Source organism: Microcebus murinus, chromosome 16, assembly GCF_040939455.1.
Source record: "Microcebus murinus isolate Inina chromosome 16, M.murinus_Inina_mat1.0, whole genome shotgun sequence".
Classification (NCBI taxonomy): Eukaryota; Metazoa; Chordata; class Mammalia; order Primates; family Cheirogaleidae; genus Microcebus; species Microcebus murinus.
Window position 1 is genome coordinate 40,031,004 of NC_134119.1, and position 17,697 is coordinate 40,048,700.

Sequence of the window (17,697 nt, forward strand, 5' to 3'; positions counted from 1 at the left end):
TGGGTGAATGGGTGAATGGGTGAACGAGTGAACGGGTATCACTGTGCTCCAGGTGCTCCGAGAGGTTGAATCACCAGCAGATTCAACCTGAGGATCTGAGAACACGGTATTTTCAGAGACGTCGGGCCATAAAACTTGTTCCATTTCCTGACTTGCGCAACGCCCAGCCTCTCCCCTTGTGGCGCTGAGATTGCTCCCGGCCTTGGGAAGGCTCCTCGGGCTTATCTCGGGGGACAGTGAAACTGTAAAAACCTTTATGGCTTTCAGAGCGAGTCTGGCGGGGGCAGGATTGTCGCCATAAACCTGAGCCTGCCAAGCGGAGGAGGGCGATGCCCTGGCCCGAGAGGAGTTGAGGACAGTTGAGCAATGCCAGGGAGTGGCCTCTGCTGAGCCAGGTACTTTGGGGCCTGTCACAGACTTACCTCATTTCATCCTCACATAAACCCTGAGAGGCAACAGTTACTGTGACAGCTCTAAAAATTCTATGACACACCCTGTTTCACATTATGATATCGCCAAATCAAGATGTGTCTTATTTTTTTTTTTTTGAGACAGAGTCTCACTCTGTCACCTCTGGGCTAGAGTGCTGTGGCATCATCATGCCTCATTGCAGCCTCAAACTTCCGGGCTCAAGCGATCTTCCCGCCTCAGCCTCCTGAGTAGCTGGGACTACAGGTACATGTCACGGACCCCCGGCGACTCTTTCTGTTTTTAGTAGAGACGAGGTCTCACTCTTGCTCAGGCTAGTCTCGAAGGCCTGAGCTCAAGCAACCCTCCTGCCTCGGCCTGCCGGAGTGCTAGGGTTACAGGCATGAGCCACTGCACCTGGCCAGGATTGTCTTCAAATCAACACAACCCACATAGCTGTTGGTTAGATCAGATGGTGGCCATGACCTAGTTGTCGCTGATCATTACTTCCGGTGGCCTGACTGGACAACTGCACTCCCTTCGCATTTAATCACAAATGACTTAAGGACCATTTGAGGAAATGACATAAGCCCCAGTTGTTTCCTGAAACCTTGCATTGCCATTGCCACCTTCTGATAAGAGCAAGAAGGCAGCAGTGGGAAAACCTGCAGAACAGGAGTCAGTAGGTTGGGAGAAAATCCCAGAGACAACAGCAGCACATTCTTTCATGAAGTGCTGCGTGATCAAAGTGGTTACTAGTATAGGGGACAATATTGCATGAAAAAATGTAGACAGTCAAGACTCTGAGTGGAAAAATGACCTTGATGAGCCGGATGCTGACTGTGAAGAAGTTTTAGGAATTTTTTAAACTAATTTATCTCACTTATATTTTCCTGTTTATGTATGCACAAGAGTGATACATGGTTTTTAAAAAAACTATGTCTAAGTCTCAAAAAGCCTTTTTAATAAATATAAAATAAAAATTCAAAGTGATAAGAAAGCAGTATGTAGCAGCTTGATTGGCACCATGTTGTCTTCCTAAGTGATGCATAAAATGCTAGTGCCTCTTTAGGTAGTATGGACATTTTAACGATGTTGATTCTACCAATCCATGAGCAAGGTAGGTTTTTCCATCTATTTCCATCTTCTACAATTTCTTTTCTTAGTGTTTCGTAGTTCTCCCTGTATATGTCTCTCACATCTTTCATTAAATACATTCTTAGATATTTAATTTTCTTTGAGGCTATCGTAAAAGGTATTGCATTTTTGATTTGGTTCTCAGTTTGACTGTTATTGGCATATATGAATGTCTCTGATTCTTGTGTATTGATTTTGTATCCTGAGACTGTACTGAATTCATTTATCAATTCCAGGAGTCTCTTGGTTGAATCCTTGGGGTTTTCTAGATATAATATTATATCATTGGCAAAGAGCGAGAGTTTGATCTCATCTGCCCCCATTTGGATGCCCTTAATTCCCCTCTCTTGTTTAATTGCTCTAGCAAGGAGTTCCAGAACTATGTTGAATAGAACTGGAGATAGAGGACAATCTTGTGTGGGTCTGGTTCTAAGTGAGAATGGTTTCAATTTTTCCCCATTCAGTATGATAAAGTGATCTACAGAATTAATGCAATCCCTATCAAAGAACCATCATCATTCTTTATAGATCTAGAAAAAATAATTCTATGTTTTGTATGAAACCAGAGAAGACCTCATATAGCCAAAGTAATCTTAAGCAAAAAGAACAAACTTAGAGGTATCAGTCTACCAGACTTTAATCTGTACTACAAGACTATAGTAACTAAAACAGCATGAAACTCGCACAAGAACAGAGACATAGACCTTTGGAACAGGATAGAGAATCCAGAGATGAAACCATCCGCATACGGTAATCTAATCTTTGACAAAGCAGGCAAAAATATACACTGGGGGAAAGAAACTCTTTTCAATAAATGGTGCTGGGAGAACTGGATAGCTACATGCAGAAGATTGAAACTGGATCCCCACCTCTCACCTCTCACAAAAATCCATCCAAGATGGATAACAGACAAACCTAAGGCATGAAACCTTAAGAATTCTAGAAAATGTTGGGAAGACCCTTTCAGACATTGGCCTACGCAAAGAATTTTTGAAGAAGACCCCCAAAACAATCACAGCAGCAACAAAAATAAATAAATGGGATCTGATCAAATTAAAAAGCTTTTGCACAACCAAGGAAACTATCATTAGAGTGAATAGACAGCCTACAGAATGAGAGAATATATTTGCTCTTTACACATCTGATAAAGGGCTGATAACAAGAATCTATCTAGAACCTATAAAAATCAACAAGAAAAAATCAAACAACCCCATCAATAAATGGGCAAAGGAAATGAACAGAAACTTTTCAAAAGAAGACAGAATAATGGCCAGCAAACATATAAATAAAGGCTCAGCGTCTCTAATCATTAGAGAAATGCAAATCAAAACCACAATGAGATATCACCTAACCCCCAGTGAGATTGATCTCTATCAAAAAATCCCAAAACAACAAATGCTGGTGAGGATGTGGAGAGACAGGAATACTCTTACACTGTTGGTGGGACTAAAAATTAGTGCAACCTCTGTGGAAAAAAATTTGGAGATACCTCAAATAACTAAAAATAGAAATACCTTTCAATCCAGCAATAGCACTATTAGGTATCTACCCAAAAGAGCAAAAGATATCATTCTATAATAAAGACATCTACATCCAAATGTTTATGGCAGCACAATTCACTATTTATTGTAAGGATGTGGAAACAACCCAAGTGTCCATCAATTCATGAGTGGATTAATAAAAGTTGGTATATGCATACAATGGAATACTACTCAATAATAAACAACAGTGATCTAGCACCTCTTATATTTTCCTGGATAGAGCTTGAGCCCATCCTCCAAAGTGAGGTATTACAAGAACGGAAGAATAGGCTCTACATGTACTCGCCATCAAATTGGCACTGACTGATCAACACTATGGTGCTCACACGGTAGTAATATTCTACAGGGATCAGGGCTTGGGGGGGTAAACTGACAACTAATGGACACAGTGAGCATGGTAGAGGGGAAGGGCATGCCTCTAATCCTCGCTTGAGTGAGGCAAGGTCATGAAGTATAACCAAAATGTTTGTACCCTCATAATATCCTGAAATAAAAATAAATGAAAAATAAAATACCCACGTATTTTAAAACAATTGCTAATGCCTCTTACAATTGAAGCACCTTAGGTCAGGTTTCCCATTTCATAGATGAGAAAACTGAGGATACAGAGGGCACAAGGCAGATAAGTGAAGGAGCCTGGACTCTCTCTGACAACAGATCCTATGCGCTGTCTAATCCCTGAGGCTGACTTGGATGCCCATTAGCTCCCAGGCCCTACCTCCCTCACAGGTCTTGCCCCAAACAGCTCTAACTCTGCCAGCCCAAGGGGCTCTGGGAGGCAGTGAGCTACTCTGTTGTTCAAAATTCAAACAGAGGACGGTTAGCAGGAAGCCTCCTGCCCAACGGACCAACCACCCCTCCCCTCCTCTGCCCACATCAGCAACCCCAGTCTGGCCAAGACCACCCGATCTGCGCTGCCACACGCCCTTCACACTCTTCCTGGGGCCTTTAACCACCTGGTCTTGGGCCAGGCAGACCGGATTCCCCCCTCATTTTACAAAGGAGGAAACTGAGACCCAGAGAGGTTGCCCACCTCTCTCAAAGTCACGGGTGAGTCAGCGGCAGGGCAGGGCCTGGAACCCAGGGCTCAAAGTCCAGTGCTCATTCTGACTTCACAGATGTCTTAGATCCAGAAGAGACAGGCCAGGACAGGAGAACAAGGAACTCAAAGTGGGTCAAAAGAAAGGACGTCCTGGTCAGAGGGAGTGCCGAGTCCTGAACGTGTAGTGGAGGGATGATGCCAGAGGTTTGACCTGGGGCTCGTCAAGACCTACACGTTCTGGGGCCGCTGCGCTTAGCAGACAGCGGAGGCGCCATCTTGCTCAGAGGATGGGGCCAAACTACGCCAGGCATCTTTCCCATCCCCAGCCGATGCTGCCTCTCCTTGCTTAAAACCCTCCAGCGGCTTCCCATCATTCCCGGAACAAATTCAAACTCCTCTCCAGAGCCCCAAGGCCCTACATAGCTGCCTCCTGATCACGTGCCCAAGGTCATCCCCCCCCATGGGCACTCCGTCCCAGCCTTCCTCCCTGTTCCTCAACCCACTAAAGCTGTTCCCATTTCTCAGCTGATGTTCCCTTTGTCTGGAACATCCTTTCCTTAGCCCTTCCCACGGCCACTTCCTTCTAACCATTCGAGTTTCTTTAGGTTCAAATGCCACCTCTTGGAGAGGGCTTCCCTGATCTACTTAGCCAAATATATGAGGTTGTACAGGCTACACAGTCTCTGCTGCTACTACTACCTAAATCTGCTGCTACAGCGTGAAAGCAGCCATAGCGATCTGTACGTGAACGGGCATGGTTGAGTTCCGATGAAACTTAATTTACAAAAGCAGGCAGCAGGCTGGAGTTGTCCCATGATCCAAGTTTGTGCCAAACCCTGCTCTAACTCATTGTCTTGTTTGATTTTCTTCATTGCACTTACAATGATCCAAAACCATCCGATCTGTTTGTTTATGGATGTCTTGTTTTCCTCTACCTTTCCAACCCTAGACTGTTAACTCCACAAGAGCAGGGCTCTTCGTCAGTTTTGTTCAATTTCTGCTGAAGTAACCAGCCTTCATCCCCATTTCCTGGTATTCACACCACTGTGTAGTCTCCTCCAAAAGTGAATACGGCTGTCCCGTGCAAGCCCCAGGATCTTGTGGAAATGGTGCAGTGTGGCTTTTGAGGTAAGATCATAAAAGGCATTGTGGCTTCCATCTTGCCATCTTGGATCACTTGCTCTGGGGAAGCCAGCAGCCATGTTGGAAGGACACTCAAGTAACCCTAGGGTAAAGTTCACATGGAGAGGAGCGGAGGCCGCCTGCCAACTGCCGGCCACGTGGATGAGCCAAACTGGCGGTGAATTCTGTAGCCCCAATCAAGTCTTCAGGGAACCATGGTCCCAGCTGACACTTTGACTGCAACCTCATGAAAGACCTAAGCCCAAACCATGCAGCTAAACCATTCCTGAAATCCTAGGATACAAAACTATAATAAGTTAATACACATTTGGCGTTTTAAAATTGGGGTAATTTGTTATGCAGCCATAGATGACTAACAAAGTTGCCTAGCACAGTGTGTGATACATAGTATATGTTCACTTAATATTGGCTAATAAATCAGTTAGGTGATTAATTAATATAGAAGGACACATTATAAAAATAAAGATTTGAAAGACAAACATATTTCCTTGATGCAAAGGTATATAAGAAAAAAATAAAATAAAAGATAAACATAATATTTATATAAATAAATATAAAATATAAATTAAATAATATAGGAGGGCACAATTAAAACTTTCCTAATAAACTGATAGTCTTTGGATAAGATGCCTATGCAAGAATTCTTCCAACTTTGAGACCCTAAGCTTCCAGAATTGTCAGTTTCTGTGTATCTAATGCTCTCGTAAGTCCAGGATTATATGATTCTGAGATTTTAGGCTTCTGTTTCACCAAGTCCATGATTCTAAAAGTTTGTTGGTTCTGTGATTCCAACATCTTATGATTCATTTATTCATTTATCAACACATACTTTTGCTCAGCAACTCTCTCTGCCACTCACAGTGTGGGGAGATAGGGATTTACTAAAGAAAAAAAATGACAGGCTGGGCACTGTGGCTCACGCCTGTAATCCTAGCTCTCTGGGAGGCCGAGACGGGCGGATTGCTCAAAGTCAGGAGTTTGAAACCAGCCTGAGCAAGAGCGAGACCCCGTCTCTACTATAAATAGAAAGAAATTAATTGGCCAACTAATATATATAGAAAAAACTAGCTGTGCATGGTGGCACTTGCCTGTAGTCCCAGCTACTCGGGAGGCTGAGGCAGTAGGATTGCTTGAGCCCAGGAGTTTGAGGTTGCTGTGAGCCAGGCTGACACCATGGCACTCACTCTAGCCTGGGCAACAAAGCAAGATTCTGTCTCAAAAAAAAGAAAAGAAAAAAATAACAGTTTTTGCCCTCCTGTGGCTCACGAGCTGATGGGACACAGGCAAGCTCACAGGCACACACGAAGCACAGTGAACTTTGTCACATGGGTGAGCACAGGAGCTGGGGTGAGAAGTGTGAGGAGGGAAGAGGTACCAAGCGAGACTAGTTGGGAGGGACGTGAGCGGATACTGCACCCAGAGGAAACAGAAAGAGGGCACTTCAGCCAGAGAAGGGGGTGCTGGTGCAGTCGGCGCTCCAAGCAGAGGCATCAGCATGTGCAAAGGCGCAGGGATTAGGAGGAAGGAGAGAGAGACAGGGCACACAGTGCATCTGGTGAACTAAAACAAGTTCAGTGTGTGTTAGAGTAGAGTTGGGGGATGGGGGCAAAAGAGGGGTGGAGTGGTGACAGACTGTGGCCATATGACAGAGCGGACCTAGCAGACCATGTCAAGGAGTTTGAACTTTATCCTGAGGGCAAAGGGGAGCCAGTGAAGGGTTTTAAGGGAAAGAGTGACACGGACTGCTTAGTAGTTTGCAGAGATGCCTCCAGCTGTGCGTAGGTCTGAAAGGAGGAGAGACAGACAGAAGGCTGGAACGATACCCCAGGTGAGAGAAGAAGAGGCCTGAGAGGGTAGGAGATGGCCCGAGAGAGACATTGCATCCATGGCGTGGTGGACGGATGGGGGGAGGGGGTTATGCTGGTAACCTGTGAGCCCCGGACTCCTGGATTTCATGATTCCAAGATTCTCTGATTCTGTGTTTAATACTCCGTCATTCTGCGACACAAAATGCCTGTTGACATCACTATATGTTTATGATCCCGAACTCATCACCTCTATCCCTCCTTTCTGAGCCTCAGTAGTCCTGGCTTGCAAAGTGAGGACCGTCAACACTGTCCCTGCAGAGCAGCCGTGGTGGTGAGAGCTGGCATGTGCTCAGCGCGTTTGCCCTGAAGGGCTCAACACACAGGCGCTGTCAGGAAAGAGCTGGTGTCAAGAGAACAAACCAGATCACAAGGGAGTAGCAGGACAGGTAAAGAAAAGCCTGTCCTTATCTGGTGACTGGGGCTGCTCTGGCCTCTGGACTTACTGTTTTCTTTTCTCTTCTTCTTCTTTTTTTTTTTTAAAAGACAGAGTCTTTATCTGTTGCCTGGGCTAGAGTGCTATGGGGTGAGCCTGGCTCACAGCAACCTCAAACTCCTGGGTTCAAGCAATCCTCCTGCCTCAGCCTTCCGAGTAGCTGGGACTACAGGCACGTGCCACCACATCCAGCTAATTTTTTCTATTTGTAGTTGCCCAGCTAATTTCTTTCTATTTTTAGTAGAGACAGGGACTCACTCTTGCTCAGGCTGGTTTCGAACTCCAGACCTCAAGCGATTCTCCCACCTCAGCCTCCCAGAGTGCTAGGATTACAGGCGTGAGCCACTACACCTGGCCTGGCCTCTGGACTTCCGCCTGGGCATCTAGTGGCCAGATTTGCTTGTTTGTTTCTGGGCACCAGCAAGTATAAGAGTTGGTTGTGGGATTCCCCATTTCTGCAGCTAGTCAGCTCTGCCAACTCCCTCTCCAAGTCTTAAACTCCTTCAAGGGCAGCAGACACAAGCTGGGCGTAGCCAGGCAATACCTAGTCTTCCCCCGGCAGGTCCCAGCCATGCCAAATCCCACCAAGTGATTGGACCCAACTTGCTCACAACCAGGTGCCCCCGCTAGGCCATGCCATAGACCTCATCTTCTTAGGCGACTATTCCATTGGCTCCAACAAGTGCAGCTCTTTGGAGACAGAACCCTCACTCTTCTCCCCAAAACAAGTGGTCTCCTGAACCACCCCCAAGGCTTATATGTACTCCTGCGTTATAATTTCCTTCTTGCCAACGGTTCAGTTTTAATTCAGTTCAATTCACAAAATATCAATAGGCTAACATAACTGTGGGCAAACTCCAGAGCTGGCAGGACCCTAGGAGACCTACTCATTGCCTGGAGGAGCAGATGGCAGGCCAGGGGTGGGGGCCTGAGGCTGCACAGCGCTTAGTGGGAAACTTGGGCTCAGTCTTTGCACACAGTCAGTGTTCCACAAATGTCCACGAAACTGAGTCAAATTAGGAGTTTCAGTGACATAAGCCGCATACATGTACAGGCTAGCGTGTGCATCAACCATTTCTACAAGGTGAAGAGAGACCAGAGAGGAAACTGGCCTCTGGGAAGGCAGGCTAGGTAGTGGGGTCAGAGGTGAGAGGAAGACCTACTTTCCATTTTATGACCTTCTGCACCTTTTCAAATGTTGTATTTTCACCAAGTGCATACAGAACAGTCAATCAATGAAACAAACAATCACAATGACATAAACAGTCAGTGTGCCAGGCTCTTTTGAAAGTCCTTGGCTTTGTGCGTGCTGTTCTCTCTGGTGAAATACCCTTTCCTGGGGTTTCTCCACCTGGAAAACCACACATCGTCCAAGATGCACTCACATGTCCTGTCTTCTGGGGCCTGTCCCCACCTCCCCGTGATGGCTCTTCTCCGTGGGCCACCACTTCCACAGGCACACACCGGCCACCCCTCTGTCCTGCTCTGTGGCCCGGGAGGCACCCACGCCTTCTGACTTCCCTTCGCATTCAGCCAAGGGGATGAATCAATGGGAGGCTAAAGGGCAGGATGGGGGAGAAGTGGGTGTTTATACTGCCACCCACCCCTCCTTGTTTTGCCTTAATTTTGGAGGAGGCTGCATTTTTCCATGACCTCAACTCCCATCTTGGCCTTCCTTCCACGGCTCCAGCTACCCCTGGGTCAGGTGACACTGTATTCTCTCTCATCCCTTCAAGCCTTGGGGTGCTAACAGCTCCCCGCCATTGCTAGTCCCTGGGTGCCGCACCTCTGTAAACACTTCCTTCCTTAAACCTGCTCCAGGTAAGCCAGTGGTTCTCAACATGGGGCAACTTTGCCCCCCAGGGGACATTTGGCCCTGTGCTGGAGACATTTTTGGTTGTCACGCCTGGTGGCGGGACTGCTACTGGCATCTAGCGGGGAGAGGATGGAGACGGTGCTAAACATCCTGCCACAGCTGGGACAGTCCCGCCGCAACAGAATTTTCCAGCCCCAAATGTCAGCAGTGCTGAGACTGAGAAACCCCGACTTAAGCCTTTGGGACTCCAGTTGCTGCCTGAGCCGAGTGGGACAGTTCACGGCTGGGCGTCCTGGACTCCCGCTGCCCTTTCTGCACCGTGGTGTGGTCTGCCAGTTTCCACCCTGCTGCTCAACTCCTCTTACTGGCACAGAGATGAAAAGACCCGGACTCTGTTCTCAAGCCACCCCCAGCGCAGTGGAGAGAGACCGTAGTGAGCCGGGTCCCCTAGTAGCCTTGAGTCCTGGAGGGCAGGGTCTCTGTCATTCCCCACATGGCCCCAGTAGGAGATCAGCAGACATTTGCTGACTGAGCCAAAAGGGCCCTCGGAAATATCTTAAAACAGAGCGCTAGACTCAGTGGCCAAGCCAGATGCAGGACAGCTGGGTGCGAGTCCCTGTAACAAAGGTACCAAAGAAACCACAATCAGGAAAATATGTGCAGAATGAGTGATTGACAGTCCCAGGGATATGGGTGGGTGGACAAGACAGAAGACAAGTACCAGCGTCCCATATCTCTAAAATGGATATAATTGTAGATCCTACCTCCTAAGATTCTGCAAGAATAATGTTAATGGAAATCCCTTAGAGTGCTGCCTAGTACAACATCAAATTTTGTGATTGGCACAAAATAGACAGTATTCGCTAGCTACCCAGAGGAAGTGATGGAGGAAACGCATCAAGACAGGGGGCTGATGGCCAGGCGCCGTGGCTCACGCCTGTAATCCTAGCACTCTGGGAGGCCAAGACGGGCAGATCACTCAAGGTCAGGAGTTCGAGACCAGCCTGAGCAAGAGCGAGACCCCATCGCTACTAAAAATAGAAAGAAATTAATTGGCCAACTAAATAATATATATAGAAAAAATTAGCCAGGCATGGTGGTGCATACCTGTAGTCCGAGCTACTTGGGAGGCTGAGGCAGAAGGATTGCTTAAGCCCAGTAGTTTGAGGTTGCTGTGAGCTAGGCTGATGCCACAGCACTCTAGCTCAGGCAACAGAGTGAGACTCTGTCTCAAAAAAAAAAAAAAAAAAAATAGATGGGGGCTGGAGAAGAGCTCTGCCACTAACATGGGGCTGCTTTGCACCCCTGGGCCTCAGTTTCCCAATCCACAAAATGAGGAAAATGTAGGTAAGATTAGTGCTTTGCAGAAATATGTTAAGAGGGATTGACAACATATGACTGAAATATCATTTTCCAAATCAAATCTATAAATTTACAAAAGTAAAAGGCCGGTCTGTTAAATGACAGTGAAATATAACTGTCAGGCAGGCCGGGGGTGCAGCTCATCCTGTTTTGCTCAGGACTTTTCCAGTTTTAGCATTGAAAGTCCTGTGTCCTGAAATCCCCATCAGTTTCTGCAGACTGGGATGTCGGTCACCCTAGCAGGTCAGATGATGGTCACCTTGCCCATGCTAATTTTAAAGATAATAAATAGCTATCATATGTTGAGTGCTTATTTTCTGCCAGGCATTGTTTAAGGACTTTACAAGTATTAGCTCATTTGATCTTCATGAGAACCCAGTGGGGTAAATATTATTAGTGTCCCCTTTATACAGTGACACAGAGAGGTTCCATAACTGCCCAAGTCACACAGCTCCGAGTAGTAGGATTTGATTCCAGGCTGTCTGGGTCCAGAGTTCCCATATTTAACTATGACCTCTACTATATATTTGAATATATATATATATATATATTTTTTTTTTTTTTTTTTTTTTTTTTTTTTGGAGACAGTGTCTCGCTTTGTTGCCCAGGCTAGAGTGAGTGCCATGGCGTCAGCCTAGCTCACAGCAACCTCAAACTCCTGGGCTCAAGCGATCCTTCTGCCTCAGCCTCCCAAGTAGCTGGGACTACAGGCATGTGCCACCATGCCCGGCTAATTTTTTCTATATATATTAGTTGGCCAATTAATTTCTTTCTATTTATAGTAGAGACAGGGTCTTGCTCTTGCTCAGGCTGGTTTTGAACTCCTGACCTTGAGTGATCTGCCTGCCTCGGCCTCCCAGAGTGCTAGGATTACAGGCGTGAGCCACTGTGCCCAGCCTTGAATATATTTTTGAATATATGTGAATACATCTTTTGAAATGATGAAAGTAACAATGATAATAATAATAATAGAAATAGATTTGAAAACATTTTTTATAATCCTTCAATCTCATCGAATATCTAGTTATTGTTCATATTTTTAATTATGTCATAAGAGCCACAAATTGCAACTGGTTAATATATCATTTAAGTCTCCCTTTTTTTTTTTTTTTAAGACAGAGTCTCACTCTGTTGCCTGGACTAGAGTGCCGTGGCGTCAGCCTAGCTCACAGCAACCTCAAACTCCTGGGCTCAAGCGATCCTCCTGCCTCAGATTCCCAAGTAGCTGGGACTACAGGCACATGCTACCACGCCAGGCTAATTTTTCTATTATTAGTAGAGAAGGGGTCACGCTCTGGCTGAGCCTGGTCTCAAACTCCTGAGCTCAAGCAATCTTCCTGCCTTGGACTCCCAAAGTGCTAGAATTACAAGCATGAGCCCGGCCTTGAAAACATTTTTGAAATAGGAATAATGATAATAAATTTTTTGAGCACTCCAATATGCATTCCAGAGTTTAACCCAGAGGAGGCAACTTATACACTCACTTGGGCTGCCAGATTGACTGGTCGTTGCACACATCTCGGAATAAAGTATTTTTGGCCACCTCTGCTGAATTAAAGATGGAGTGAAATATTCAAATGTCTACAGATTCAATGTCAGTGAATGGATGTAGGGCAAGAGGGAGTGGTGGGGATTGTGGCAAAATAGGAATGAACTGCAATGTGCTGAGAAGATGTAGCCAGGACTGAAATCCAGGCACGTGGGATTGGGGACCCACCAATGGCAGATCCTCCAAGAGAAGTCAGGAGTGCATCCTCAACAGCAACTAATTCAACGCAAACAAAACAAAAACACTAGGTGTGTGAAACAAAGCGTGTCTGTGGGCCAAACCCAGTCCCTACCCACCTCCTTCTCCCAAATTGAATGTGTGCTCAGATCATCAGGCAAGCTGTTAAAAAACAATCAGTATTTGAAGCTGTGGTATGTTCCTACAATGGAACCCTGTACAGCAACGAGAATGTATGAAGTATGAGCTATGAAAATGTGAATGATCTTGCAAACATAAGCCAGACACAAAAGAACGCACCGCCTGTGTTGTCCCATTTCTACAGTGATCAACAACAGACAAAAAAGTTCACGCTGGTGTTAGGGTTGTGGTGATCCCGGAAGGCTTGCAGGCAGTGGTGGTGTTCTCTTTGGGATGATCCATTGAGCTGCACACTCAAGTTTTGAGCATTTTTTCTTTTTTTGGATATGTGTTATACTTCAAAATTGATACAGACATTTTTGAAACACATATACACAGAAATTGTTGCCATCTGGGAGTATTTCTCTGGACAAAGCAGATTGTGTTTGGATAGAAAGGAAAGCAAATGCTGAAATAATCAGATGACTCTTCACTGAATGAACGAAAAGAACACAATGGTCAGGTGTACCCCCATTTGAAATGGCAGGGTTTCTATTCAACAGCCTCGTGTTTTTCTCCAGGGTTGCCTTAAATGCTGACGTCGGTGTTAAGATTCGTGTCTGGCGCTCTCCTCTTTTACTGGCCTTCTCGGGCACTGGAACTGATAGCTTCCTATGGATTTCAGCCCTCAAGCTTTCATGGGAAAGGGGCTCCACAGCTGAGACGGTAGGAGAGCCCGAAGGCTGAGGTTCTAACTTCCGCCTCTCTGAAGCAGGCTGCAAGCGGCAGGATGGCTTTGTGGGGGATCCACAGGGCAGGGATGGCTGGGAGGGGAGTGCCTGTGGGGGGCAGGGCCCAGCAGGTAGGTGGCTGCCACAGCCACTCTGCAAAGGCGTGCCTCCATTTACAAAGGGCCCTTTCATCCGCTGGCGGCTCCTCAGCACATGTGTCCCCACGGCCTGCTCTGGGCCAGGTTGCCGTGGCGCCACGTGCATCCAATAATCACAAAGTTGCGAGGTGTCATGAGAGCAGATGGTCTGGGGACCCTCTCTGGTCTCAGCCCCACCTCCCAGCTACCCAAACTGGCCACTTCCCACTGCCTCCACTCCCCGCTCCCAGCCAGCCCTGGTCTCCACTGTTCTGCAGCCCACGGTTGCCACCTCGCTGGTCGCCCGTCCCACTCGGGCCCCTAAGTCCCCTCTCCACTGCGCTTTTGTGAAACACAAAGCAGAAGATGCTCACTCCTAGCCCTACCCCCGCCCTGCCCCCAGCTGGAAAGTTATCCCCGTGCCACATAGAGTAACATCCAAATGCCTTCTTCCCACGGCTCCCAGACGCCGCCCAGCAGCCCCGACGGCCTCCACGGCCCTAACGCCAGCCACGCTGGTCCAGCCCCAGGGCCTTTGCTCCCGCCGTGCCCTCTGCCCGGACTCTCCTCCCGCATCTTCAAAACAGCGGCTGCTGCTCATGACTCAGATGTCCCCACAAATGTCACCTACTCCTGAGAAACAGGCGACACAGGGGCCTCTTGGGAGGAAGACTGCCAAGCGGGGGCCAAGGGCACGGCAGGGAGAAGCGCTCTGCGTGGCTTGTGCACTGCTTGCGCTTCGCACACACTCAAACAAATTCTAATTAAAACAAAAGTGTCTCTTTGGAGAGGCCTTTCCAGGGCGCGACCTCCCCAGTTACTTCCTCTTAGGGTGCTAGAATTTCCCCTCATGAAGTGTTTATGACAGTCTGTAATTGCCTTGTTTGTTTAAGGGCTTCTTTCTTTTTTTAGTTTATTGTCTGTGTCCCCTTCGTGAGGACAGGGACTCTGCCTGTCTTCTCCACCCCGCGGCACATAGTAGGTGCTCAAGAAATATTTATTGAATAGGTGGAAACAGACGGGAGGGCAGGAAGGAAGCATGTCTGAGTTGACCCTCGGGAGTTAACCGGGCGAAGCTGGGGTCGCAGGGCTGGGCTCGGTTCCAAGCAGAGGGAGCGGGTGGCAGTTTGAAGACCTGGATGAAGAAGGCTAATGGCACTCCACGTGAGAGAGCCGGGGGTGTGAGGCAGGCGGGATTATGTCCACTTTACAGAGGAGGCATCTGAGGCTCAGAGATGGCAAGGGACTTGCCCAAGTCGCCCAGTGGGACAGGCTGTGAGTTTAGAATCCAAGTTCCAACTCAAGATTAAACAGAACCTCACTTACTGAGCACCTACATGTATTATTAACTCATGAGGTGAGTACTATCATTCCTTCCTCATTTGACGGATGAAGAAACCGATGCACAGGCAGGTTGAGTGACCTGCCCAAGGTCACACAGCTAGGAAGTGGCAAAGCCTTGGTTCTTTCCCTGGCTCCCCATGGCTACTCTCCACCACCCAGCTCTCAGCCTAGAGCCGAGTCATGACCCTCTCTGGAGGTCTGGGCAAAGCCAGGAAATCCATGAAACCCTCCAAGACCTGGGTTCCCCTAACTCCAAACCAAAAGAGCAAAACCAGTTCTGCTCGCAAGGCTTCTATGAGAAAAAAGTGATAAAAAAAAAATTATAGGACTTGTGATAAAAATAATTGCAGGGCTCCTGGCAAACAGCCCAGCTGTAGAGATACTGACTAATGATAGGAATTTATGGCCCCTGGGCCCAGCCTTTTCCAGGCTCCGGTGATAGGAGTGGGGTCATGAGTAGGGTCACAGGCAACTCCCAGCAGCCCCTTGTGGTGAGGACACTGAGCCTCTCTCCTACTGGCCACTGACTTCAGGGGCTCTCGGAAGGCCACTCCCCCAGCCCGCGGGCCACCTCAGTCATCCATTGGGTTGGCCCTGGTGTCTCTGGCTGCTGGCCTCTCTAAAAACCTTAACCGAGTAGCACTCCACGGTGACTTAGCCCATTCATCCATTCTCAGGGCCCCAGGGAAGGCAGGGAGCAGATTTTGGTGGTGGACCAAGACCCAGAAGGGGACAATAATTCATTCTTCCTGTAACCAACAGGTATTTACCAAGGGCTGCTCTGTGCCAGGGCCCTTGCTGGGAAGATGTTAGTGACTGGGACACCAGTGGCTGGCCCAGGGTCACAGAGGGCTCTAGGGTGGGGGGAAGTCAGGGTTGAACCCTGGGTCCCCAACTCCAAGGATAGTGGTCCCACCACCACAAACAAGACTGGGAACCTCTTGTCCCTTTGGCCAAATTGCTCCCTCTTAGGATGCCAGCCCTCCCTGCAGGTAGGTGTTCACAGCTAATTCGTGAAGACATCAGAAATGCACGTTAAACTGGGTGTGGTGCACCTGTAGTCCCAGCTACTCAGGAGGCTGAGGCAGGAGGGTCACTTGAGTCCCAGTTGGAGGCTGCAGTGAGCTATGATTGTGCCACTGCACTCCAGCCTGGGCGACAGAGCAAGACCCTGTGTCTAACAAAAGAAAGAAAGACAGATAGGCAGACAGAAAGAAAGAGAAAGAAAGAAAGAAAGAAAGAAAGAAAGAGAGAGAAAGAAAGAAAGAAAGAAAGAAAGAAAGAAAGAAAGAAAGAAAGAAAGAAAGAAAGAAAGAAAGAAAGAAAGAAAGAGGGCTGGGCGCGGTGGCTCACGCCTGTAATCCTAGCTCTCTGGGAGGCCGAGACGGGCGGATTGCTTGAGGTCAGGAGTTCGAAACCAGCCTGAGCAAGAGCGAGACCCTGGCTCTATTATAAATAGAAAGAAATTAATTGGCCGACTAATATATGTAGAAAAAATTAGCCGGGCATGGTGGCGCATGCCTGTGGTCCCAGCTACTTGGGAGGCTGAGGCAGAAGGATTGCTTGAGCCCAGGAGTTTGAGGTTGCTGTGAGCTAGGCTGACGCCATGGCACTCACTCTAGCCTGGGCAACAAAGTGAGACTCTGTCTCAAAAAAAAAAAAAAAACAGAAAGAAAGAAAGAAAGAAAGAAAGAAAGAAAGAAAGAAAGAAAGAAAGAAAGAAAGAAAGAAAGAAAGAAAGAAAGAAAGAAAGAAAGAAAGAAAGAAAGAAAGAAAGAAACTAAGGCTCACAGCCTAAAACTTGCCTGAAGTCACAAAGCTGAGCCTTGTACCCCAAACATCTGGACTCCAGAGGCAGACCTTAACCCCCAAGCCATAGCCCCCTTGCCCATCAGGACTGAAAAACAAGCACTGAGAAACCCAGAGGGCTTTGGAGTAGGTGAACATGACTTTGAATTCCTGCTCTGCCACAAACTAGCTGCGTCTCCTCCTCGAGCTAGTCCCTTACCCTCTCAGAGCATCAGTTTTCTCATCTCTAAAATGGGGCTGCAGATACCTATCTCACAGCGTTTCTGTAAATATTGCTATTACCTGGCTAGTCGCTGCTGTTTTGGGAACAGTATTGCATGTGGGGCTCCATCCTATCTGCTTTTCAGACAATACTCATTTAACTGAGAAGCACAGGCAAAGCACCTAACAAGTGAACAGGAATTTTAGTTCCCTTAGACTGTACATCGGACGGCAGGAACTTGGGCTGTTTTGCCCATTGTGTAACAGCAGAGCCTAAAAGAATGCCAGACACAAAGTAGATGCTCAAAAAAAAAAAAATTGTTGAATGAGTGAATGACTCTAACTTAGCCAATATCCATGACTAGGAGTTCTGCACTGCTAAGGGTAACTCACCCTTGGCCACCAACAGTAGGAGGAATAAATATGTGATAGTACATTTGTATGATGGAATACTACACAGCAATGAAAAAGAGCGTGTTACTGATAACCACAACAACATGGGTGAATCTCACAGTTATGTTGAAAGAAGCCAGCCACAAAAGGCTACTATAGTTGCCAGGTAAAATACAGGATGTCCAGTTAAATTTGAATTTCAGATAAACAATGAAGAATTATTTTAGCATAAGTATGTCTCAGGAGAAATTCAGATTTAAATGGTGTTCTGGGTTTTTATGTGCTGAACCTGGAAACCCTAAAGATTTCACATCTATGATTCCATTTATATTAGGTTCACAAACAAGCAAAACAAATAAATGGTGGTGGAAGCCAGGACAGTGGCTGCCCTGGGTGGGACAGCAGTGAGTAGAAAAGGAATTAGAAAAGTTTTACATCTTGATCTGGATGAAGGGTACTTGTGTGCATACACTTGTAACATTTCAC